Genomic DNA, 26502 nt, shown 5'->3' on the forward strand with positions numbered 1-26502 from the left:
AATAGGTGAAATGTTGTGAAGGTACACAAAACGGCTTGAACAAGCCAGATACTGCGTGTTGTACCGTTACAAGTGCGAAACTGCTATAATGTGATATTCTTGTTAAAGCGCATGCAAGCATCGTGAAACCTTAAAGAACGATGTCCTTTAGCGAGATACAGCGTTCTGTACTGCAATAAGTTGGTGAAAAACTGTGAGGTTATGCAAATATCGTAATTGTGAACGAAACAGTGTAATAGAGTGTTTTTCAATACAAGTACGAATGTTAGGTTAGGTTAAGATATGAACCGTCGTAAAACCGCATTAAACAATGTCACTTAGTGAGATGCAGTGTTTTTCACCATTACAAGTCGGGAACTACGATATCTAATGTGAAAGCGCATGAAACCGTCGTAATCTTGTAGAAAACATTGTAAAGTTGCGAGTAAAACGTTTTCTAACGATAGAAGTGCGAAGGTTAGGTTAGGTTGGGTTAGTTTAAGCTAGGTAGCGTCGTGAAACTACCAAAAACGACGTCATCTAACGAGATAGTGTTGTTTTATTGCGAGTATTAAACTGCGATAGGTGAAATGTTGTGAAAGCACACAAAACGGCATGAACAAGCCAAATACTGCGTGTTCTACCGTTACAAGTGCGAAACTGCTATATTGTGATATTCTCGTTAAAGCGCATGCAAGCATCGTGAAACCTTAAAGAACAATGTCATTTTAGCGAGATACAGCGTTCTGTACTGCAATAAGTTGGTGAAAAACTGTGAGGTTATGCAAATATCGTAATTGTGAACGAAACAGTGTAATAGAGCGTTTTTCAATACAAGTACGAATGTTAGGTTAGGTTAAGATATGAACCGTCGTAAAACCGCATTAAACAATGTCACTTAGTGAGATGCAGTGTTTTTCACCATTACAAGTCGGGAACTGCGATATCTAATGTGAAAGCGCTTGCAAACGTCGTTAGGTTAGGTTACGTTAGGTTAGGTTTGGTTAGGTTAGGTTAGGTTAGGTTAGGTTATGTTAGGTTAGGTTGGGTTAGGTTAGGTTAGGTTAGGTTAGGTTAAGGTATGAACCGTCGTAAAACCGCATTAAACAATGTCACTTAGTGAGATGCAGTGTTTTTCACCATCACAAGTCGGGAACTGCGATATCTAATGTGAAAGCGCTTGCAAACGTCGTTAGGTTAGGTTAGGTTAGGTTAGGTTATGTTAGGTTAGGTTTGGTTAGGTTAGGTTAGGTTAGGTTATGTTAGGTTAGGTTGGGTTAGGTTAGGTTAGGTTAGGTTAGGTTAAGATATGAACCGCGCTAAAACCGCATTAAACAATGTCACTTAGTGAGATGCAGTGTTTTTCACCTTTACAAGTTGAGAACTGCGATATCTAATGTGAAAGCGCTTGAAACCGTCGTAATGTTGTAGAAAGCAATGTAAAGTAGCGAGTAAAACGTTTTCTAACGATAGAAGTGCGAAGGTTATGTTAGGTTGAGTTATGTTAGTTTAAGCTAGGTAGCGTCGTGAAACCACCAAAAACGACGTCATTTAACGAGATAGTGTTTTATTGCGAGTACGAAACTGCGATAGGTAAAATGTTGTGAAAGCACACAAAACGGCATGAACAAGCCAAATACTGCGTGTTGTACCGTTACAAGTGCGAAACTGCTATGTTGTGACATTCTCGGTAAAGCGCATGCAAGTATCGTGAAACCTTAAAGAACGATGTCATTTAGCGAGATACAGCGTTCTGTACTGTAATAAGTTGGTGAGAAACTGTGAGGTCAAGCAAATATCGTAATTGTGACATTGTTTAATGCGGTTTTACGACGGTTCATACCTTAACCTAACGTTACCTAACCTAACCTAACCAAACCTAACCTAACATAACCTAACCTAACCTAACCTAACCAAACCTAACCTAACGTAACCTAACCTAACCTAACCTAACCTTACCTAACCTAACCTAATGACGTTTGCAAGCGCTTTCACATTATATATCGCAGTTCCCGACTTGTAATGGTGAAAAACACTGCATCTCACTAAGTGACATTGTTTAATGCGGTTTTACGACGGTTCATATCTTGACCTAACCTAACATTCGTACTTGTATTGAAAAACGCTCTATTACACTGTTTCGTTCACAATTACGATATTTGCATAACCTCACAGTTTTTCACCAACTTATTTCAGTACAGAACGCTGTATCTCGCTAAGAGACATTGTTCTTTATGGTTTCACGATGCCTCATGCGCTTTAACGAGAATATCACAATATAGCAGTTTCGCACTTGTAACGGTAGAACACGCAGTATTTGGCTTGTTCATGCCGTTTTGTGTGCTTTCACAACATTTTACCTATCGCAGTTTCGTACTCGCAATAAAACAACACTATCTCGTTAAATGACGTCGTTTTTGGTGGTTTCACGACGCTACCTAGCTTAAACTAACATAACTCAACCTAACATAACCTTCGCACTTCTATCGTTAGAAAACGTTTTACTCGCTACTTTACATTGCTTTCTACAACATTACGACGGTTTCAAGCGCTTTCACATTAGATATCGCAGTTCTCAACTTGTAAAGGTGAAAAACACTGCATCTCACTAAGTGACATTGTTTAATGCGGTTTTAGCGCGGTTCATATCTTAACCTAACCTAACCTAACCTAACCTAACCTAACCTAACCTAACCCAACCTAACCTATGATAACCTAACCTAACCTAACCTAACCAAACCTAACCTAACGTAACCTAATAATACCTAACCTAACCTAACCTAACCTAACCTAACGACGTTTTCAAGCGCTTTCACATTAGATATCGCAGTTCCCGACTTGTGATGGTGAAAAACACTGCATCTCACTAAGTGACATTGTTTAATGCGGTTTTACGACGGTTCATATCTTAACCTAACCTAACATTCGTACTTGTATTGAAAAACGCTCTATTACACTGTTTCGTTCACAATTACGATATTTGCATAACCTCACAGTTTTTCACCAACTTATTGCAGTACAGAACGCTGTATCTCGCTAAATGACATTGTTCTTTAAGGTTTCACGATGCTTGCATGCGCTTTAACGAGAATATCACAATATAGCAGTTTCACACTTGTAACGGTAGAACACGCAGTATTTGGCTTGTTCATGCCGTTTTGTGTGCTTTCACAACATTTCACCTATCGCAGTTTAATACTCGCAATAAAACAACACTATCTCGTTAGATGACGTCGTTTTTGGTAGTTTCACGACGCTACCTAGCTTAAACTAACCCAACCTAACATAACCTTCGCACTTCTATCGTTAGAAAACGTTTTACTCGCAACTTTACAATGTTTTCTACAAGATTACGACGGTTTCATGCGCTTTCACATTAGATATCGTAGTTCCCGACTTGTACTGTTGAAAAACACTACATCTCACTAAGTGACATTGTTTAATGCGGTTTTACGACGGTTGATAAGTCAACCTAACCTAACATTCGCACTTGTATTGAAAAACGCTCTATTACACTGTTTTATTCACAATTACAATATTTGCATAACCTCACAGTTTTTCACCAACTTATTGCAGTACAGAACACTGTATCTCGCTAAATGACATCGTTCTTTAAGGTTTCACGATGCTTGCATGCGCTTTAACGAGAATATCACAACATAGCAGTTTCGCACTTGTAACGGTACAACACGCAGTATTTGGCTTGTTCATGCCGTTTTGTGTGCTTTCACAACATTTCACCTATCGCAGTTTTGTACTCGCAATAAAACAACACTATCTCGTTAGATGACGTTGTTTTTGGTAGTTTCACGACGCTACCTAGCTTAAACTAACATAACTCAACCTAACATAACCTTCGCAGTTCTATCGTTAGAAAATGTTTTACTCGCTACTTTACATTGCTTTCTACAACATTACGACGGTTTCAAGCGCTTTCACATTAGATATCACAGTTCCCAACTTGTAAAGGTGAAAAACACTGCATATCACTAAGTGACATTGTTTAATGCGGTTTTACGACGGTTCATACCTTAACCTAACGTAACCTAACCTAACCTAACCTAACCTAACCTTACCTAACCTAACCTAACCTAACCCAACCCAACCCAACCTAACCTAACCTAACCTAAACTAACCTAACCCAACCTAACCTAACCTAACCTAAACTAACCTAACCCAACCTAACCTAACCTAACCTAACCTAACCCAACCTAACCCAACCCAACCCAACCTAACCTAACCTAAGCTAACCTAGCCTAACCTAACCAAACCTAACCTAGCCTAACTTAACCTAACCTAACGTAACCTAACCTAACCTAACCTATTCTAACGTAACCTAACCTTACCTGACCTAACCTAACCGAACGTAACCTAACCTAACCTAACGACGTTTGCAAGCGCTTTGACATTAGATATCGCAGTTCCCGACTTGTAATGGTGAAAAACACTGCATCTCACTAAGTGACATTGTTTAATGCGGTTTTACGACGGTTCATATCTTAACCTAACCTAACATTCGTACTTGTATTGAAAAACGCTCTATTACACTGTTTCGTTCACAATTACGATATTTGCATAACCTCACAGTTTTTCACCAACTTATTGCCGTACAGAACGCTGTATCTCGCTAAAGGACATCGTTCTTTAAGGTTTCACGATGCTTGCATGCGCTTTAACAAGGATATCACATTATAGCAGTTTCGCACTTGTAACGGTACAACACGCAGTATCTGGCTTGTTCAAGCCGTTTTGTGTACCTTCACAACATTTCACCTATTGCAGTTACGTACATGCAATAAAACAACACTATCTCGTTAGATGACGTCCTTTTTGGTGGTCTCACGACGCTGCATAGCTTAAACTAACATAACTCAAGCTAACCTTCGCACTTCTATCGTTAGAAAACGTTTTACTCGCAACTTTACAATGTTTTCTACAAGATTACGACGGTTTCATGCGCTTTCACATTAGATATCGTAGTTCCCAACTTGTAATGTTGAAAAACACTACATCTCACTAAGTGACATTGTTTAATGCGGTTTTACGACGGTTGATATCTCAACCTAACCTAACATTCGCACTTGTATCTAAATACGCTCAATTACACTGTTTCGTTCACAATTACGATATTTGCTTGACCTCACAGTTTCTCACCAACTTATTACAGTACAGAACGCTAGATCTCGCTAAATGACATCGTTCTTAAAGGTTTCAAGATACTTGCATTCGCTTTAACGAGAATATCACAATAAAGCAGTTTCGCACTTGTAACGGCACAAGACGCAGTATTTGGCTTGTTCATGCCGTTTTGTGTGCTTTCACAACATTTCACCTATCGCAGTTTAATACTCGCTATAATACAACACTATCTCGTTAGATGACGTCGTTTTTGGTAGTTTCACGACGCTACCTAGCTTAAACTAACCTAACCTAACCTAACCTTCGCACTTCTCTCGTTAGAAAACGTTTTACTCGCAACTTTACAATGTTTTCTACAAGATTACGACGGTTTCATGCGCTTTCACATTAGATATCGTAGTTCCCGACTTGTAATGTTGAAAAACACTACATCTCACTAAGTGACATTGTTTAATGCGGTTTTACGACGGTTGATATGTCAACCTAACCTAACATTCGCACTTGTACCTAAAGACGCTCAATTACACTGTTTCGTTCACAATTACGATATTTGCTTGACCTCACAGTTTCTCACCAACTTATTACAGTACAGAACGCTGTATCTCGCTAAATGACATCGTTCTTTAAGGTTTCACGATACTTGCATGCGCTTTACCGAGAATGTCACAACATAGCAGTTTCGCACTTGTAACGGTACAACACGCAGTATTTGGCTTGTTCATGCCGTTTTGTGTGCTTTCACAACATTTTACCTATCGCAGTTTTGTACTCGCAATAAAACAACACTATCTCATTAGATGACGTCGTTTTTGGTGGTTTCACGACGCTACCTAGCTTAAACTAACATAACTCAACCTAACATAACCTTCGCACTTCTATCGTTAGAAAACGTTTTACTCGATACTTTACATTGCTTTGTACAACATTACGACGGTTTCAAACGCTTTCACATTAGATATCGCAGTTCCCAACTTGTAAAGGTGAAAAACACTGCATCTCACTAAGTGACATTGTTTATTGCGGTTTTACGACGGTTCATACCTTAACCTAACGTAACCTAACCTAACCTAACCCAACCTAACCTAACATAACCTAACCTAACCTAACCTAACCTAACCAAACCTAACCTAACGTAGCCTAACCTAACCTAACCTAACCTAACCTAACCTAACGACGTTTGCAAGCGCTTTCACATTAGATATCGCAGCTCCCGACTTGTAATGGTGAAAAACACTGCATCTCACTAAGTGACATTGTTTAATGCGGTTTTACGACGGTTCATACCTTAACCTAACGTAACCTAACCTAACCTAACCTAACCTTACCACCCTAACCTAACCTAAGCCAACCCAACCCAACCTAACCTAACCTAACCTAAACTAACCTAACCAAACCTAACCTAACCTAACCTAACCTAACCCAACCTAACCCAACCCAACCCAACCTAACCTAACCTAAGCTAACCTAACCTAACCTAACCAAACCTAACCTAACGTAACTTAACCTAACCTAACGTAACCTAACCTAACCTAACCTATTCTAACGTAACCTAACCTTACCTGACCTAACCTAAGCTAACGTAACCTAACCTAACCTAACATAACCTAACGTAACCTAACCTAACCTAACCTAACCTAACCTAACCTAACCCAACCTAACCCAACCCAACCCAACCCAACACCCAACCCAACCTAACCTAACCTAACCTAACCTTACCTAACCTAACCAAATTATCCTTACCTAACCTAACCTAACCTAACGTAACCTAACCTAACCTAACCTAACGTAACCTAACCTAACCTAACGTAACCTAACCTAACCTAACCTAACCCAACCTAACCTAACCTAACCTAACCTAACCCAACTCAACCCAACCTAACCTAATCTAACCTAACCTAACCTAACCTAACCAAACCTAACCTAACCTAACCTAACCTAACCTAACCTAACGACGGTTGCAAGCGCTTTCACATTAGATATCGCAGTTCCCCACTTTTAATGGTGAAAAACACTGCATCTCACTAATTGACCTTGTTTAATGCGGTTTCACGACGGTTCATATCTTAACCTAACCTAACATTCGTACTTGTATCTAAAGACGCTCTATTACACTGTTTCGTTCACAATTACGATATTTGCATAACCTCACAGTTTTTCACCAACCTATTGCAGTACAGAACGCTGTATCTCGCTAAATGACATTGTTCTTTAAGGTTTCACGATGCTTGCATGCGCTTTAACGAGAATATCACAATATAGCAGTTGCGCACTTGTAACGGTAGAACACGCAGTATTTGGCTTGTTCATGCCGTTTTGTGTGCTTTCGCAACATTTCACCTATCGCAGTTTAATACTCGCAATAAAACAACACTATCTCGTTAGATGACGTCGTTTTTGGTAGTTTCACGACGCTACCTAGCTTAAACTAACCTAACCTAACCTAACCTTCGCACTTCTATCGTTAGAAAACGTTTTACTCGCAACTTTACAATGTTTTCTACAAGATTACGACGGTTTCATGCGCTTTCACATTAGATATCGTAGTTCCCGACTTGTAATGTTGAAAAACACAACATCTCACTAAGTGACATTGTTTAATGCGGTTTTACGACGGTTGATATGTCATCCTAACCTAACATTCGCACTTGTATCTAAAGACGCTCAATTACACTGTTTCGTTCACAATTACGATATTTGCTTGACCTCACAGTTTCTCACCAACTTATTACAGTACAGAACGCTGTATCTCGCTAAATGACATCGTTCTTTAAGGTTTCACGATACTTGCATGCGCTTTAACGAGAATATCACAATAAAGCAGTTTCGCACTTGTAACGGCACAAGACGCAGTATCTGGCTAGTTCATGCCATTTTGTGTGCTTTCCCAATATTTCACCTATCGCAGTTTCGTACTCGCAATAAAACAACACTATCTCGTTAGATGACATCGTTTTTGGTGGTTTCACGACGCTACCTAGCTAACCGAACCTTCGCACTTCTATCGTTAGAAAACGTTTTATTCGCTACTTTACAATGTTTTCTACAAGATTACGACGGTTTCATGCGCTTTCACATTAGATATCGCAGTTCCCGACTTGTAATGGTGAAAAACACAGCATCTCACTAAGTGACATTGTTTAATGCGGTTTTAGCGCGGTTCATATCTTAACCTAACCTAACCTTACCTAACCCAACCTAACCTAACCTAACCTAACCTAACCTTACCTAACATACCCTAACCTAACCTAACCTAACCAAACCTAACCTAACCTAACCTAACGTAACCTAACCTAACGACGTTTGCAAGCGCTTTCACATTAGATATCGCAGTTCCCGACTTGTAATGGTGAAAAACACTGCATCTCACTAAGTGACATTGTTTAATGCGGTTTTACGACGGTTCATATCTTAACCTAACCTAACATTCGCACTTGTATTAAAAAACGCTCTATTACAATGTTTCGTTCACAATTAGGATATTTGCATAACCTCACAGTTTTTCACCAACTTATTGCAGTACAGAACGCTGTATCTCGCTAAATGACATCGTTCTTTAAGGTTTCACGATGCTTGCATGCGCTTTAACGAGAATATCACAACATAGCAGTTTCGCACTTGTAACGGTACCACACGCAGTATTTGGCTTGTTCATGCCGTTTTGTGTGCTTTCACAACATTTCACCTATCGCAGTTTCGTACTCGCAATAAAACAACACTATCTCGTTAGACGACGTTGTTTTTGGTAGTTTCACGACGCTACCTAGCTTAAACTAACATAACTCAACCTAGCATAACCTTCGCACTTCTATCGTTAGTAAACGTTTTACTCGCTACTTTACATTGCTTTCTACAACATTACGACGGTTTCAAGCGCTTTAACATTAGATATCACAGTTCCCAACTTGTAAAGGTGAAAAACACTGCATCTCACTAAGTGACATTGTTTAATGCGGTTTTACGACGGTTCATACCTTAACCTAACGTAACCTAACCTAACCTAACCTAACCTTACCTAACCTAACCTAACCTAACCCAACCCAACCTAACCTATCCTAACCTAAGCTAACCTAACCTAACCAAACCCAACCTAACCTAACTTAACCTAACCTAACGTAACCTAACCTAACCTAACCTATTCTAACGTAACCTAACCTTACCTGACCTAACCTAACCTAACGTAACCTAACCTAACCTAACGTAACCTAACCTAACCTAACCCAACCTAACCCAACCCAACCCAACCCAACAACACCCAACCCAACCTAACCTAACCTAACCTTACCTAACCTAACCAAATTATCCTTACCTAACCTAACCTAACCTAACGTAACCTAACCTAACCTAACCTAACGTAACCTAACCTAACCTAACGTAACCTAACCTAACCTAACCTAACCTAACCCAACCTAACCTAACCTAACCTAACCTAACCCAACTCAACCCAACCTAACCTAATCTAACCTAACCTAACCTAACCTAACCAAACCAAACCTAACCTAACCTGACCTAACCTAACGACGGTTGCAAGCGCTTTCACATTAGATATCGCAGTTCTCCACTTTTAATGGTGAAAAACACTGCATCTCACTAATTGACATTGTTTAATGCGGTTTTACGACGGTTCATATCTTAACCTAACCTAACATTCGCACTTGTATCTAAAAACGCTCTATTACACTGCTTTGTTCACAATTACGATATTTGCATAACCTCACAGTTTTTCACCAACTTATTGCAGTACAGAACGCTGTATCTCGCTAAATGACATTGTTCTTTAAGGTTTCACGATGCTTGCATGCGCTTTAACGAGAATATCACAATATAGCAGTTTCGCACTTGTAACGGTAGAACACGCAGTATTTGGCTTGTTCATGCCGTTTTGTGTGCTTTCACAACATTTCACCTATCGCAGTTTAATACTCGCAATAAAACAACACTATCTCGTTAGATGACGTCGTTTTTGGTAGTTTCACGACGCTACCTAGCCTAAACTAACCTAACCTAACCTAACCTTCGCACTTCTATCGTTAGAAAACGTTTTACTCGCAACTTTACAATGTTTTCTACAAGATTACGACGGTTTCATGCGCTTTCACATTAGATATCGTAGTTCCCGACTTGTACTGTTGAAAAACACTACATCTCACTAAGTGACATTGTTTAATGCGGTTTTACGACGGTTGATATGTCAACCTAACCTAACATTCGCACTTGTATTGAAAAACGCTCTATTACACTGTTTTGTTCACAATTACGATATTTGCATAACCTCACAGTTTTTCACCAACTTATTGCAGTACAGAACGCTGTATCTCGCTAAATGACATCGTTCTTTAAGGTTTCACGATACTTGCATGCGCTTTAACGAGAATATCACAATAAAGCAGTTTCGCACTTGTAACGGCACAAGACGCAGTATCTGGCTAGTTCATGCCATTTTGTGTGCTTTCCCAATATTTCACCTATCGCAGTTTCGTACTCGCAATAAAACAACACTATCTCGTTAGATGACATCGTTTTTGGTGGTTTCACGACGCTACCTAGCTAACCGAACCTTCGCACTTCTATCGTTAGAAAACGTTTTATTCGCTACTTTACAATGTTTTCTACAAGATTACGATGGTTTCATGCGCTTTCACATTAGATATCGCAGTTCCCGACTTGTAATGGTGAAAAACACAGCATCTCACTAAGTGACATTGTTTAATGCGGTTTTAGCGCGGTTCATATCTTAACGTAACCTAACCTTACCTAACCCAACCTAACCTAACCTAACCTAACCTAACCTTACCTAACATACCCTAACCTAACCTAACCTAACCTAACCAAACCTAACCTAACCTAACCTAACGTAACCTAATCTAACCTAACCTAACCTAACCTAACGACGTTTGCAAGCGCTTTCACATTAGATATCGCAGTTCCCGACTTGTAATGGTGAAAAACAGTGCATCTCACTAAGTGACATTGTTTAATGCGGTTTTACGACGGTTCATATCTTAACCTAACCTAACATTCGCACTTGTATTAAAAAACGCTCTATTACACTGTTTCGTTCACAATTAGGATATTTGCATAACCTCACAGTTTTTCACCAACTTACTGCAGTACAGAACGCTGTATCTCGCTAAATGACATCGTTCTTTAAGGTTTCACGATGCTTGCATGCGCTTTAACGAGAATATCACAACATAGCAGTTTCGCACTTGTAACGGTACAACACGCAGTATTTGGCTTGTTCATGCCGTTTTGTGTGCTTTCACAACATTTCACCTATCGCAGTTTCGTACTCGCAATAAAACAACACTATCTCGTTAGACGACGTTGTTTTTGGTAGTTTCACGGCGCTACCTAGCTTAAACTAACATAACTCAACCTAACATAACCTTCGCACTTCTATCGTTAGAAAACGTTTTACTCGCTACTTTACATTGCTTTCTACAACATTACGACGGTTTCAAGCGCTTTAACATTAGATATCACAGTTCCCAACTTGTAAAGGTGAAAAACACTGCATCTCACTAAGTGACATTGTTTAATGCGGTTTTACGACGGTTCATACCTTAACCTAACGTAACCTAACCTAACCTAACCTAACCTTACCTAACCTAACCTAACCTAACCCAACCCAACCCAACCTAACCTAACCTAACCTAACCTAAACTAACCTAACCCAACCTAACCTAACCTAACCTAACCCAACCTAACCCAACCCAACCCAACCTATCCTAACCTAAGCTAACCTAACCTAACCTAACCAAACCTAACCTAACCTAACTTAACCTAACCTAACGTAACCTAACCTAACCTAACCTATTCTAACGTAACCTAACCTTACCTGACCTAACCTAACCTAACGTAACCTAACCTAACCTAACGTAACCTAACCTAACCTAACCTAACGTAACCTAACCTAACCTAACCCAACCTAACCCAACCCAACCCAACAACACCCAACCCAACCTAACCTAACCTAACCTAACCTTACCTTACCTAACCAAATTGTCCTTACCTAACCTAACCTAACCTAACGTAACCTAACTTAACCTAACCTAACGTAACCTAACCTAACCTAACGTAACCTAACCTAACCTAACCTAACCCAACCTAACCTAACCTAACCTAACCTAACCCAACTCAACCCAACCTAACCTAATCTAACCTAACCTAACCTAACCTAACCTAACCAAACCTAACCTAACCTAACCTAACCTAACCTAACCTAACCTAACGACGGTTGCAAGCGCTTTCACATTAGATATCGCAGTTCCCCACTTTTAATGGTGAAAAACACTGCATCTCACTAATTGACATTGTTTAATGCGGTTTTACGACGGTTCATATCTTAACCTAACCTAACATTCGCACTTGTATCTAAAAACGCTCTATTACACTGTTTTGTTCACAATTACGATATTTGCATAACCTCACAGTTTTTCACCAACTTATTGCAGTACAGAACGCTGTATCTCGCTAAATGACATTGTTCTTTAAGGTTTCACGATGCTTGCATGCGCTTTAACGAGAATATCACAATATAGCAGTTTCGCACTTGTAACGGTAGAACACGCAGTATTTGGCTTGTTCATGCCGTTTTGTGTGCTTTCACAACATTTCACCTATCGCAGTTTAATACTCGCAATAAAACAACACTATCTCGTTAGATGACGTCGTTTTTGGTAGTTTCACGACGCTACCTAGCCTAAACTAACCTAACCTAACCTAACCTTCACACTTCTATCGTTAGAAAACGTTTTACTCGCAACTTTACAATGTTTTCTACAAGATTACGACGGTTTCATGCGCTTTCACATTAGATATCGTAGTTCCCGACTTGTACTGTTGAAAAACACTACATCTCACTAAGTGACATTGTTTAATGCGGTTTTACGACGGTTGATATGTCAACCTAACCTAACATTCGCACTTGTATTGAAAAACGCTCTATTACACTGTTTTGTTCACAATTACGATATTTGCATAACCTCACAGTTTTTCACCAACTTATTGCAGTACAGAACGCTGTATCTCGCTAAATGACATCGTTCTTTAAGGTTTCACGATGCTTGCATGCGCTTTAACGAGAATATCACAACATAGCAGTTTCGCACTTGTAACGGTACAACACGCAGTATTTGGCTTGTTCATGCCGTTTTGTGTGCTTTCACAACTTTTCACCTATCGCAGTTTCGTACTCGCAATAAAACAACACTATCTCATTAGATGACGTCTTTTTTGGTGGTTTCACGACGCTACCTAGCTTAAACTAACATAACTCAACCTAACATAACCTTCGCACTTCTATCGTTAGAAAACGTTTTACTCGATACTTTACATTGCTTTGTACAACTTTACGACGGTTTCAAGCGCTTTCACATTAGATATCGCAGTTCCCAACTTGTAAAGGTGAAAAACACTGCATCTCACTAAGTGACATTGTTTATTGCGGTTTTACGACGGTTCATACCTTAACCTAACGTAACCTAACCTAACCTAACCCAACCTAACCTAACATAACCTAACCTAACCTAACCTAACCTAACCAAACCTAACCTAACGTAACCTAACCTAACCTAACCTAACCTAACCTAACCTAACCTAACGACGTTTGCAAGCGCTTTCACATTAGATATCGCAGCTCCCGACTTGTAATGGTGAAAAACACTGCATCTCACTAAGTGACATTGTTTAATGCGGTTTTACGACGGTTCATACCTTAACCTAACGTAACCTAACCTAACCTAACCTAACCTTACCACCCTAACCTAACCTAAGCCAACCCAACCCAACCTAACCTAACCTAACCTAACCTAAACTAACCTAACCAAACCTAACCTAACCTAACCTAACCTAACCCAACCTAACCCAACCCAACCCAACCTAACCTAACCTAAGCTAACCTAACCTAACCTAACCAAACCTAACCTAACCTAACTTAACCTAACCTAACGTAACCTAACCTAACCTAACCTATTCTAACATAACCTAACCTTACCTGACCTAACCTAAGCTAACGTAACCTAACCTAACCTAACATAACCTAACGTAACCTAACCTAACCTAACCTAACCTAACCTAACCTAACCCAACCTAACCCAACCCAACCCAACCCAACACCCAACCCAACCTAACCTAACCTAACCTAACCTTACCTAACCTAACCAAATTATCCTTACCTAACCTAACCTAACCTAACGTAACCTAACCTAACCTAACCTAACGTAACCTAACCTAACCTAACGTAACCTAACCTAACCTAACCTAACCTAACCCAACCTAACCTAACCTAACCTAACCCAACTCAACCCAACCTAACCTAATCTAACCTAACCTAACCTAACCTAACCAAACCTAACCTAACCTAACCTACCTAACCTAACCTAACGACGGTTGCAAGCGCTTTCACATTAGATATCGCAGTTCCCCACTTTTAATGGTGAAAAACACTGCATCTCACTAATTGACCTTGTTTAAGGCGGTTTTACGACGGTTCATATCTTAACCTAACCTAACATTCGTACTTGTATCTAAAGACGCTCTATTACACTGTTTCGTTCACAATTACGATATTTGCATAACCTCACAGTTTTTCACCAACCTATTGCAGTACAGAACGCTGTATCTCGCTAAATGACATTGTTCTTTAAGGTTTCACGATGCTTGCATGCGCTTTAACGAGAATATCACAATATAGCAGTTTCGCACTTGTAACGGTAGAACACGCAGTATTTGGCTTGTTCATGCCGTTTTGTGTGCTTTCACAACATTTCACCTATCGCAGTTTAATACTCGCAATAAAACAACACTATCTCGTTAGATGACGTCGTTTTTGGTAGTTTCACGACGCTACCTAGCCTAAACTAACCTAACCTAACCTAACCTTCGCACTTCTATCGTTAGAAAACGTTTTACTCGCTACTTTACATTGCTTTCTACAACATTACGACGGTTTCAAGCGCTTTAACATTAGATATCACAGTTCCCAACTTGTAAAGGTGAAAAACACTGCATCTCACTAAGTGACATTGTTTAATGCGGTTTTACGACGGTTCATACCTTAACCTAACGTAACCTAACCTAACCTAACCTAACCTTACCTAACCTAACCTAACCTAACCCAACCCAACCCAACCTAACCTAACCTAACCTAACCTAAACTAACCTAACCCAACCTAACCTAACCTAACCTAACCCAACCTAACCCGATCCAACCCAACCTATCCTAACCTAAGCTAACCTAACCTAACCTAACCAAACCTAACCTAACCTAACTTAACCTAACCTAACGTAACCTAACCTAACCTAACCTATTGCAACGTAACCTAACCTTACCTGACCTAACCTAACCTAACGTAACCTAACCTAACCTAACCTAACCTAACCTAACGTAACCTAACCTAACCTAACCCAACCTAACCCAACCCAACCCAACCCAACAACACCCAACCCAACCTAACCTAACCTAACCTAACCTTACCTAACCTAACCAAATTATCCTTACCTAACCTAACCTAACCTAACGTAACCTAACCTAACCTAACCTAACGTAACCTAACCTAACCTAACCTAATCTAACCTAACCTAACCTAACCTAACCTAACCTAACCTAACCTAACGACGGTTGCAAGCGCTTTCACATTAGATATCGCAGTTCTCCACTTTTAATGGTGAAAAACACTGCATCTCACTAATTGACATTGTTTAATGCGGTTTTACGACGGTTCATATCTTAACCTAACCTAACACTCGCACTTGTATCTAAAAACGCTCTATTACACTGTTTTGTTCACAATTACGATATTTGCATAACCTCACAGTTTTTCACCAACTTATTGCAGTACAGAACGCTGTATCTCGCTAAATGACATTGTTCTTTAAGGTTTCACGATGCTTGCATGCGCTTTAACGAGAATATCACAATATAGCAGTTTCGCACTTGTAACGGTAGAACACGCAGTATTTGGCTTGTTCATGCCGTTTTGTGTGCTTTCACAACATTTCACCTATCGCAGTTTAATACTCGCAATAAAACAACACTATCTCGTTAGATGACGTCGTTTTTGGTAGTTTCACGACGCTACCTAGCCTAAACTAACCTAACCTAACCTAACCTTCGCACTTCTATCGTTAGAAAACGTTTTACTCGCAACTTTACAATGTTTTCTACAAGATTACGACGGTTTCATGCGCTTTCACATTAGATATCGTAGTTCCCGACTTGTACTGTTGAAAAACACTACATCTCACTAAGTGACATTGTTTAATGCGGTTTTACGACGGTTGATATGTCAACCTAACCTAACATTCGCACTTGTATTGAAAAACGCTCTATTACACTGTTTTGTTCACAATTACGATATTTGCATAACCTCACAGTTTTTCACCAACTTATTGCAGTACAGAACGCTGTATCTCGCTAAATGACATCGTTCTTTAAGGTTTCACGATACTTGCATGCGCTTTAACGAGAATATCACAATAAAGCAGTTTCGCACTTGTAACGGCACAAGACGCAGTATCTGGCTAGTTCATGCCATTTTGTGTGCTTTCCCAATATTTCACCTATCGCAGTTTCGTACTCGCAATAAAACAACACTATCTCGTTAGATGACATCGTTTTTGGTGGTTTCACGACGCTACCTAGCTAACCGAACCTTCGCACTTCTATCGTTAGAAAACGTTTTATTCGCTACTTTACAATGTTTTCTACAAGATTACGACGGTTTCATGCGCTTTCACATTAGATATCGCAGTTCCCGACTTGTAATGGTGAAAAACACAGCATCTCACTAAGTGACATTGTTTAATGCGGTTTTAGCGCGGTTCATATCTTAACCTAACCTAACCTTACCTAACCCAACCTAACCTAACCTAACCTAAACTAACCTTACCTAACATACCCTAACCTAACCTAACCTAACCTAACCAAACCTAACCTAACCTAACCTAACGTAACCTAACCTAACCTAACCTAACGACGTTTGCAAGCGCTTTCACATTAGATATCGCAGTTCCCGACTTGTAATGGTGAAAAACACTGCATCTCACTAAGTGACATTGTTTAATGCGGTTTTACGACGGTTCATATCTTAACCTAACCTAACATTCGCACTTGTATTAAAAAACGCTCTATTACACTGTTTCGTTCACAATTAGGATATTTGCATAACCTCACAAATTTTCACCAACTTATTGCAGTACAGAACGCTGTATCTCGCTAAATGACATCGTTCTTTAAGGTTTCACGATGCTTGCATGCGCTTTAACGAGAATATCACAACATAGCAGTTTCGCACTTGTAACGGTACAACACGCAGTATTTGGCTTGTTCATGCCGTTTTGTGTGCTTTCACAACATTTCACCTATCGCAGTTTCGTACTCGCAATAAAACAACACTATCTCGTTAGACGACGTTGTTTTTGGTAGTTTCACGACCAAAAATCGCTACCTAGCTTAAACTAACATAACTCAACCTAACATAAACTTCGCACTTCTATCGTTAGAAAACGTTTTACTCGCTACTTTACATTGCTTTCTACAACATTACGACGGTTTCAAGCGCTTTAACATTAGATATCACAGTTCCCAACTTGTAAAGGTGAAAAACACTGCATCTCACTAAGTGACATTGTTTAATGCGGTTTTACGACGGTTCATACCTTAACCTAACGTAACCTAACCTAACCTAACCTAACCTTACCTAACCTAACCTAACCTAACCCAACCCAACCCAACCTAACCTAACCTAACTTAACCTAAGCTAACCTAACCCAACCTAACCTAACCTAACCTAACCCAACCTAACCCAACCCAACCCAACCTATCCTAACCTAAGCTAACCTAACCTAACCTAACCAAACCTAACCTAACCTAACTTAACCTAACCTAACGTAACCTAACCTAACCTAACCTATTCTAACGTAACCTAACCTTACCTGACCTAACCTAACCTAACGTAACCAAACCTAACCTAACGTAACCTAACCTAACCTAACCTAACGTAACCTAACCTAACCTAACCCAACCCAACCCAACCCAACAACACCCAACCCAACCTAACCTAACCTAACCTAACCTTACCTAACCTAACCAAATTATCCTTACCTAACCTAACCTAACGTAACCTAACCTAACCTAACCTAACGTAACCTAACCTAACGTAACCTAACCTAACCTAACCTAGCCCAACCTAACCTAACCTAACCTAACCTAACCCAACTCAACCCAACCTAACCTAATCTAACCTAACCTAACCTAACCTAACCTAACCAAACCTAACCTAACCTAACCTAACCTAACCTAACGACGGTTGCAAGCGCTTTCACATTAGATATCGCAGTTCCCCACTTTTAATGGTGAAAAACACTGCATCTCACTAATTGACATTGTTTAATGCGGTTTTACGACGGTTCATATCTTAACCTAACCTAACATTCGCACTTGTATCTAAAAACGCTCTATTACACTGTTTTGTTCACAATTACGATATTTGCATAACCTCACAGTTTTTCACCAACTTATTGCAGTACAGAACTCTATATCTCGCTAAATGACATTGTTCTTTAAGGTTTCACGATGCTTGCATGCGCTTTAACGAGAATATCACAATATAGCAGTTTCGCACTTGTAACGGTAGAACACGCAGTATTTGGCTTGTTCATGCCGTTTTGTGTGCTTTCACAACATTTCACCTATCGCAGTTTAATACTCGCAATAAAACAACACTATCTCGTTAGATGACGTCGTTTTTGGTAGTTTCACGACGCTACCTAGCCTAAACTAACCTAACCTAACCTAACCTTCGCACTTCTATCGTTAGAAAACGTTTTACTCGCAACTTTACAATGTTTTCTACAAGATTACGACGGTTTCATGCGCTTTCACATTAGATATCTTAGTTCCCGACTTGTACTGTTGAAAAACACTACATCTCACTAAGTGACATTGTTTAATGCGGTTTTACGACGGTTGATATGTCAACCTAACCTAACATTCGCACTTGTATTGAAAAACGCTCTATTACACTGTTTTGTTCACAATTACGATATTTGCATAACCTCACAGTTTTTCACCAACTTATTGCAGTACAGAACGCTGTATCTCGCTAAATGACATCGTTCTTTAAGGTTTCACGATACTTGCATGCGCTTTAACGATAATATCACAATAAAGCAGTTTCGCACTTGTAACGGCACAAGACGCAGTATCTGGCTAGTTCATGCCATTTTGTGTGCTTTCCCAATATTTCACCTATCGCAGTTTCGTACTCGCAATAAAACAACACTATCTCGTTAGATGACATCGTTTTTGGTGGTTTCACGACGCTACCTAGCTAACCGAACCTTCGCACTTCTATCGTTAGAAAACGTTTTATTCGCTACTTTACAATGTTTTCTACAAGATTACGACGGTTTCATGCGCTTTCACATTAGATATCGCAGTTCCCGACTTGTAATGGTGAAAAACACAGCATCTCACTAAGTGACATTATTTAATGCGGTTTTAGCGCGGTTCATATCTTAACCTAACCTAACCTTACCTAACCCAACCTAACCTAACCTAACCTAACCTAACCTTACCTAACACACCCTAAGCTAACCTAACCTAACCTAACCAAACCTAACCTAACCTAACCTAACGTAACCTAACCTAACCTAACCTAACCTAACCTAACCTAACGACGTTTGCAAGCGCTTTCACATTAGATATCGCAGTTCCCGACTTGTAATGGTGAAAAACACTGCATCTCACTAAGTGACATTGTTTAATGCGGTTTTACGACGGTTCATATCTTAACCTAACCTAACATTCGCACTTGTATTAAAAAACGCTCTATTACACTGTTTCGTTCACAATTAGGATATTTGCATAACCTCACAGTTTTTCACCAACTAATTGCAGTACAGAACGCTGTATCTCGCTAAATGACATCGTTCTTTAAGGTTTCACGATGCTTGCATGCGCTTTAACGAGAATATCACAACATAGCAGTTTCGCACTTGTAACGGTACAACACGCAGTATTTGGCTTGTTCATGCCGTTTTGTGTGCTTTCACAACATTTCACCTATCGCAGTTTCGTACTCGCAATAAAACAACACTATCTCGTTAGACGACGTTGTTTTTGGTAGTTTCACGACGCTACCTAGCTTAAACTAACATAACTCAACCTAACATAACCTTCGCACTTCTATCGTTAGAAAACGTTTTACTCGCTACTTTACATTGCTTTCTACAACATTACGACGGTTTCAAGCGCTTTAACATTAGATATCACAGTTCCCAACTTGTAAAGGTGAAAAACACTGCATCTCACTAAGTGACATTGTTTAATGCGGTTTTACGACGGTTCATACCTTAACCTAACGTAACCTAACCTAACCTAACCTAACCTTACCTAACCTAACCTAACCTAACCCAACCCAACCCAACCTAACCTAACCTAACCTAAACTAACCTAACCCAACCTAACCTAACCTAACCTAACCCAACCTAACCCAACCCAACCCAACCTATCCTAACCTAAGCTAACCTAACCTAACCTAACCAAACCTAACCTAACCTAACTTAACCTAACCTAACGTAACCTAACCTAACCTAACCTATTCTAACGTAACCTAACCTTACCTGACCTAACCTAACCTAACGTAACCTAACCTAACCTAACGTAACCTAACCTAACCTAACGTAACCTAACCTAACCTAACCCAACCTAACCCAACCCAACCCAACCCAACAACACCCAACCCAACCTAACCTAACCTTACCTAACCTAACCAAATTATCCTTACCTAACCTAACCTAACCTAACGTAACCTAACCTAACCTAACGTAACCTAACCTAACCTAACGTAACCTAACCTAACCTAACCTAACCTAACCCAACCTAACCTAACCTAACCTAACCTAACCCAACTCAACCCAACCTAACCTAATCTAACCTAACCTAACCTAACCTAACCTAACCAAACCTAACCTAACCTAACCTAACCTAACCTAACGACGGTTGCAAGCGCTTTCACATTAGATATCGCAGTTCCCCACTTTTAATGGTGAAAAACACTGCATCTCACTAATTGACATTGTTTAATGCGGTTTTACGACGGTTCATATCTTAACCTAACCTAACATTCGCACTTGTATCTAAAAACGCTCTATTACACTGTTTTGTTCACAATTACGATATTTGCATAACCTCACAGTTTTTCACCAACTTATTGCAGTACAGAACGCTGTATCTCGCTAAATGACATTGTTCTTTAAGGTTTCACGATGCTTGCATGCGCTTTAACGAGAATATCACAATATAGCAGTTTCGCACTTGTAACGGTAGAACACGCAGTATTTGGCTTGTTCATGCCGTTTTGTGTGCTTTCACAACATTTCACCTATCGCAGTTTAATACTCGCAATAAAACAACACTATCTCGTTAGATGACGTCGTTTTTGGTAGTTTCACGACGCTACCTAGCCTAAACTAACCTAACCTAACCTAACCTTCGCACTTCTATCGTTAGAAAACGTTTTACTCGCAACTTTACAATGTTTTCTACAAGATTACGACGGTTTCATGCGCTTTCACATTAGATATCGTAGTTCCCGACTTGTACTGTTGAAAAACACTGCATCTCACTAAGTGACATTGTTTAATGCGGTTTTACGACGGTTCATATCTTAACCTAACCTAACATTCGCACTTGTATTAAAAAACGCTCTATTACACTGTTTCGTTCACAATTAGGATATTTGCATAACCTCACAGTTTTTCACCAACTTATTGCAGTACAGAACGCTGTATCTCGCTAAAGGACATCGTTCTTTAAGGTTTCACGATGCTTGCATGCGCTTTAACAAGAATATCACATTATAGCAGGTTCGCACTTGTAACGGTACAACACGCAGTATCTGGCTTGTTCAAGCCGTTTTGTGTACCTTCACAACATTTCACCTATTGCAGTTACGTACATGCAATAAAACAACACTATCTCGTTAGATGACGTCCTTTTTGGTGGTCTCACGACGCTACGTAGCTTAAACTAACATAACTCAACCTTACATAACCTTCGCACTTCTATCGTTAGAAAACGTTTTACTCGCTACTTTACATTGCTTTCTACAACATTACGACGGTTTCATGCGCTTTCACATTAGATATCGTAGTTCCCGACTTGTAATGTTGAAAAACACTACATCTCACTAAGTGACATTGTTTAATGCGGTTTTACGACGATTGATATCTCAACCTAACCTAACATTCGCACTTGTATCTAAATACGCTCAATTACACTGTTTCGTTCACAATTACGATATTTGCTTGACCTCACAGTTTCTCACCAACTTATTACAGTACAGAACGCTGTATCTCGCTAAATGACATCGTTCTTTAAGGTTTCACGATACTTGCATGCGCTTTAACGAGAATATCACAATATAGCAGTTTCGCACTTGTAACGGTAGAACAAGCCGTATTTGGCTTGTTCATTCCGTTTTGTGTGCTTTCACAACATTTCACCTATCGCAGTTTAATACTCGCAATAAAACAACACTATCTCGTTAGATGACGTCGTTTTTGGTAGTTTCACGACGCTACCTAGCTTAACCTAACCTAACCTAACCTAACCTTCGCACTTCTATCGTTAGAAAACGTTTTATTCGCAACTTTACAATGTTTTCTACAAGATTACGACGGTTTCATGCGCTTTCACATTAGATATCGTAGTTCCCGACTTGTAATGTTGAAAAACACTACATCTCACTAAGTGACATTGTTTAATGCGGTTTTATGACGGTTGATATGTCAACCTAACCTAACATTCGCACTTGTATCTAAAGACGCTCAATTACACTGTTTCGTTCACAATTACGATATTTGCTTGACCTCACAGTTTCTCACCAACTTATTACAGTACAGAACGCTGTATCTCGCTAAATGACATCGTTCTTTAAGGTTTCACAATACTTGCATGCGCTTTACCGAGAATGTCACAACATAGCAGTTTCGCACTTGTAACGGTACAACACGCAGTATTTGGCTTGTTCATGGCGTTTTGTGTGCTTTCACAACATTTTACCTATCGCAGTTTCGTACTCGCAATAAAACAACATTATCTCGTTAGATGACGTCGTTTTTGGTGGCTTCATGACGCTACCTAGCTGAAACTAACATAACTCAACCTAACATAACCTTCGCACTTCTATCGTTAGAAAACGTTTTACTCGCTACTTTACATTGCTTTCTACAACTTTACGACGGTTTCAAGCGCTTTCACATTAGATATCGCAGTTCCCAACTTGTAAAGGTGAAAAACACTCCATCTCACTAAGTGACATTGTTTAATGCGGTTTTACGACGGTTCATACCTTAACCTAACGTAACCTAACCTAACCTAACCCAACCTAACCTAACATAACCTAACCTAACCTAACCTAACCAAACCTAACCTAACCTAACCTAACGACGTTTGCAAGCGCTTTCACATTAGATATCGCAGTTCCCGACTTGTAATGGTGAAAAACACTGCATCTCACTAAGTGACATTGTTTAATGCGGTTTTACGACGGTTCATATCTTAACCTAACCTAACATTCGTACTTGTATTGAAAAACGCTCTATTACACTGTTTCGTTCACAATTACGATATTTGCATAACCTCACAGTTTTTCACCAACTTATTGCAGTACAGAACGCTGTATCTCGCTAAATGACATTGTTCTTTAAGGTTTCACGATGCTTGCATGCGCTTTAACGAGAATATCACAATATATCAGTTTCGCACTTGTAACGGCAGAACACGCAGTATTTGGCTTGTTCATGCCGTTTTGTGTGCTTTCACAACATTTCACCTATCGCAGTTTAATACTCGCAATAAAACAACACTATCTCGTTAGATGACGTCGTTTTTGGTAGTTTCACGACGCTACCTAGCTTAAACTAACCCAACCTAACCTAACCTTCGCACTTTTATCGTTAGAAAACGTTTTACTCGCAACTTTACAATGTTTTCTACAAGATTACGACGGTTTCAAGCGCTTTCACATTAGATATCACTAACTTGTAAAGTTCCCAACTTGTAAAGGTGAAAAACACTGCATCTCACAAAGTGACATTGTTTAATGCGGTTTTACGACGGTTCATACCTTAACCTAACGTAACCTAAGCTAACCTAACCTAACCTTACCTAACCTAACCTAACCTAACCCAACCCAACCCAACCCAACCTAACCTAACCTAACCTAACCTAAACTAACCTAACCCAACCTAACCTAACCTAACCTAACCCAACCTAACCCAACCCAACCCAACCTAACCTAACCTAAGCTAACCTAACCTAACCTAACCAAACCTAACCTAACCTAACTTAACCTAACCTAACGTAACCTAACCTAACCTAACCTATTCTAACGTAACCTAACCTTACCTGACCTAACCTAACCTAACGTAACCTAACCTAACCTAACGACGTTTGCAAGCGCTTTGACATTAGATATCGCAGTTCCCGACTTGTAATGGTGAAAAACACTGCATCTCACTAAGTGACATTGTTTAATGCGGTTTTACGACGGTTCATATCTTAACCTAACCTAACATTCGTACTTGTATTGAAAAACGCTCTATTACACTGTTTCGTTCACAATTACGATATTTGCATAACCACACAGTTTTTCACCAACTTATTGCAGTACAGAACGCTGTATCTCGCTAAAGGACATCGTTCTTTAAGGTTTCACGATGCTTGCATGCGCTTTAACAAGAATATCACATTATAGCAGTTTCGCACTTGTAACGGTACAACACGCAGTATCTGGCTTGTTCATGCCATTTTGTGTGCTTTCCCAATATTTCACCTATCGCAGTTTCGTACTCGCAATAAAACACTATCTCGTTAGATGACATCGTTTTTGGTGGTTTCACGACGCTACCTAGCTCAAACTAACCGAACCTTCGCACTTCTATCGTTAGAAAACGTTTTATTCGCTACTTTACAATGTTTTCTACAAGATTACGACGGTTTCATGGGCTTTCACATTAGATATCGCAGTTCCCGACTTGTAATGGTGAAAAAAAAAGCATCTCACTAAGTGACATTGTTTAATGCGGTTTTAGCGCGGTTCATATCTTAACCTAACCTAACCTTACCTAACCCAACCTAACCTAACCTAACCTAACCAAACCTTACCTAACATACCCTAACCTAACCTAACCTAACCTAACCTAACCTAACCAAACCTAACCTAACCTAACGTAACCTAACCTAACCTAGTCTAACCTAACCTAACGACGTTTGCAAGCGCTTTCACATTAGATATCGCAGTTCCCGACTTGTAATGGTGAAAAACACTGCATCTCACTAAGTGACATTGTTTAATGCGGTTTTACGACGGTTCATATCTTAACCTAACCTAACATTCACACTTGTATTAAAAAACGCTCTAGTACACTGTTTCGTTCACAATTAGGATATTTGCATAACCTCACAGTTTTTCACCAACTTATTGCAGTACAGAACGCTGTATCTCGCTAAATGACATCGTTCTTTAAGGTTTCACGATGCTTGCATGCGCTTCAACGAGAATATCACAACATAGCAGTTTCGCACTTGTAACGGTACAACACGCAGTATTTGGCTTGTTCATGCCGTTTTGTGTGCTTTCACAACATTTCACCTATCGCAGTTTCGTACTCGCAATAAAACAACACTATCTCGTTAGATGACGTTGTTTTTGGTAGTTTCACGACGCTACCTAGCTTAAACTAACATAACTCAACCTAACATAACCTTCGCACTTCTATCGTTAGAAAACGTTTTACTCGCTACTTTACATTGCTTTCTACAAGATTACGACGGTTTCAAGCGCTTTCACATTAGATATCACAGTTCCCAACTTGTAAAGGTGAAAAACACTGCATCTCACTAAGTGACATTGTTTAATGCGGTTTTACGACGGTTCATACCTTAACCTAACGTAACCTAACCTAACCTAACCTAACCTTACCTAACCTAACCTAACCTAACCTAACCAACCCAACCCAACCTAACCTAACCTAACCTAACCTAAACTAACCTAACCCAACCTAACCTAACCTAACCTAACCTAACCTAACCCAACCTAACCCAACCCAACCCAACCTAACCTAACCTAAGCTAACCTAACCTAACCTAACCAAACCTAACCTAACCTAACTTAACCTAACCTAACGTAACCTAACCTAACCTAACCTATTCTAACGTAACCTAACCTTACCTGACCTAACCTAACCTAACGTAACCTAACCTAACCTAACATAACCTAACGTAACCTAACCTAACCTAACCTAACGTAACCTAACCTAACCTAACCCAACCTAACCCAACCCAACCCAACCCAACAACACCCAACCCAACCT

The sequence above is a fragment of the Rhipicephalus microplus genome, unplaced genomic scaffold (genome assembly GCF_043290135.1).
Source record: "Rhipicephalus microplus isolate Deutch F79 unplaced genomic scaffold, USDA_Rmic scaffold_31, whole genome shotgun sequence".
Classification (NCBI taxonomy): domain Eukaryota; kingdom Metazoa; phylum Arthropoda; class Arachnida; order Ixodida; family Ixodidae; genus Rhipicephalus; species Rhipicephalus microplus.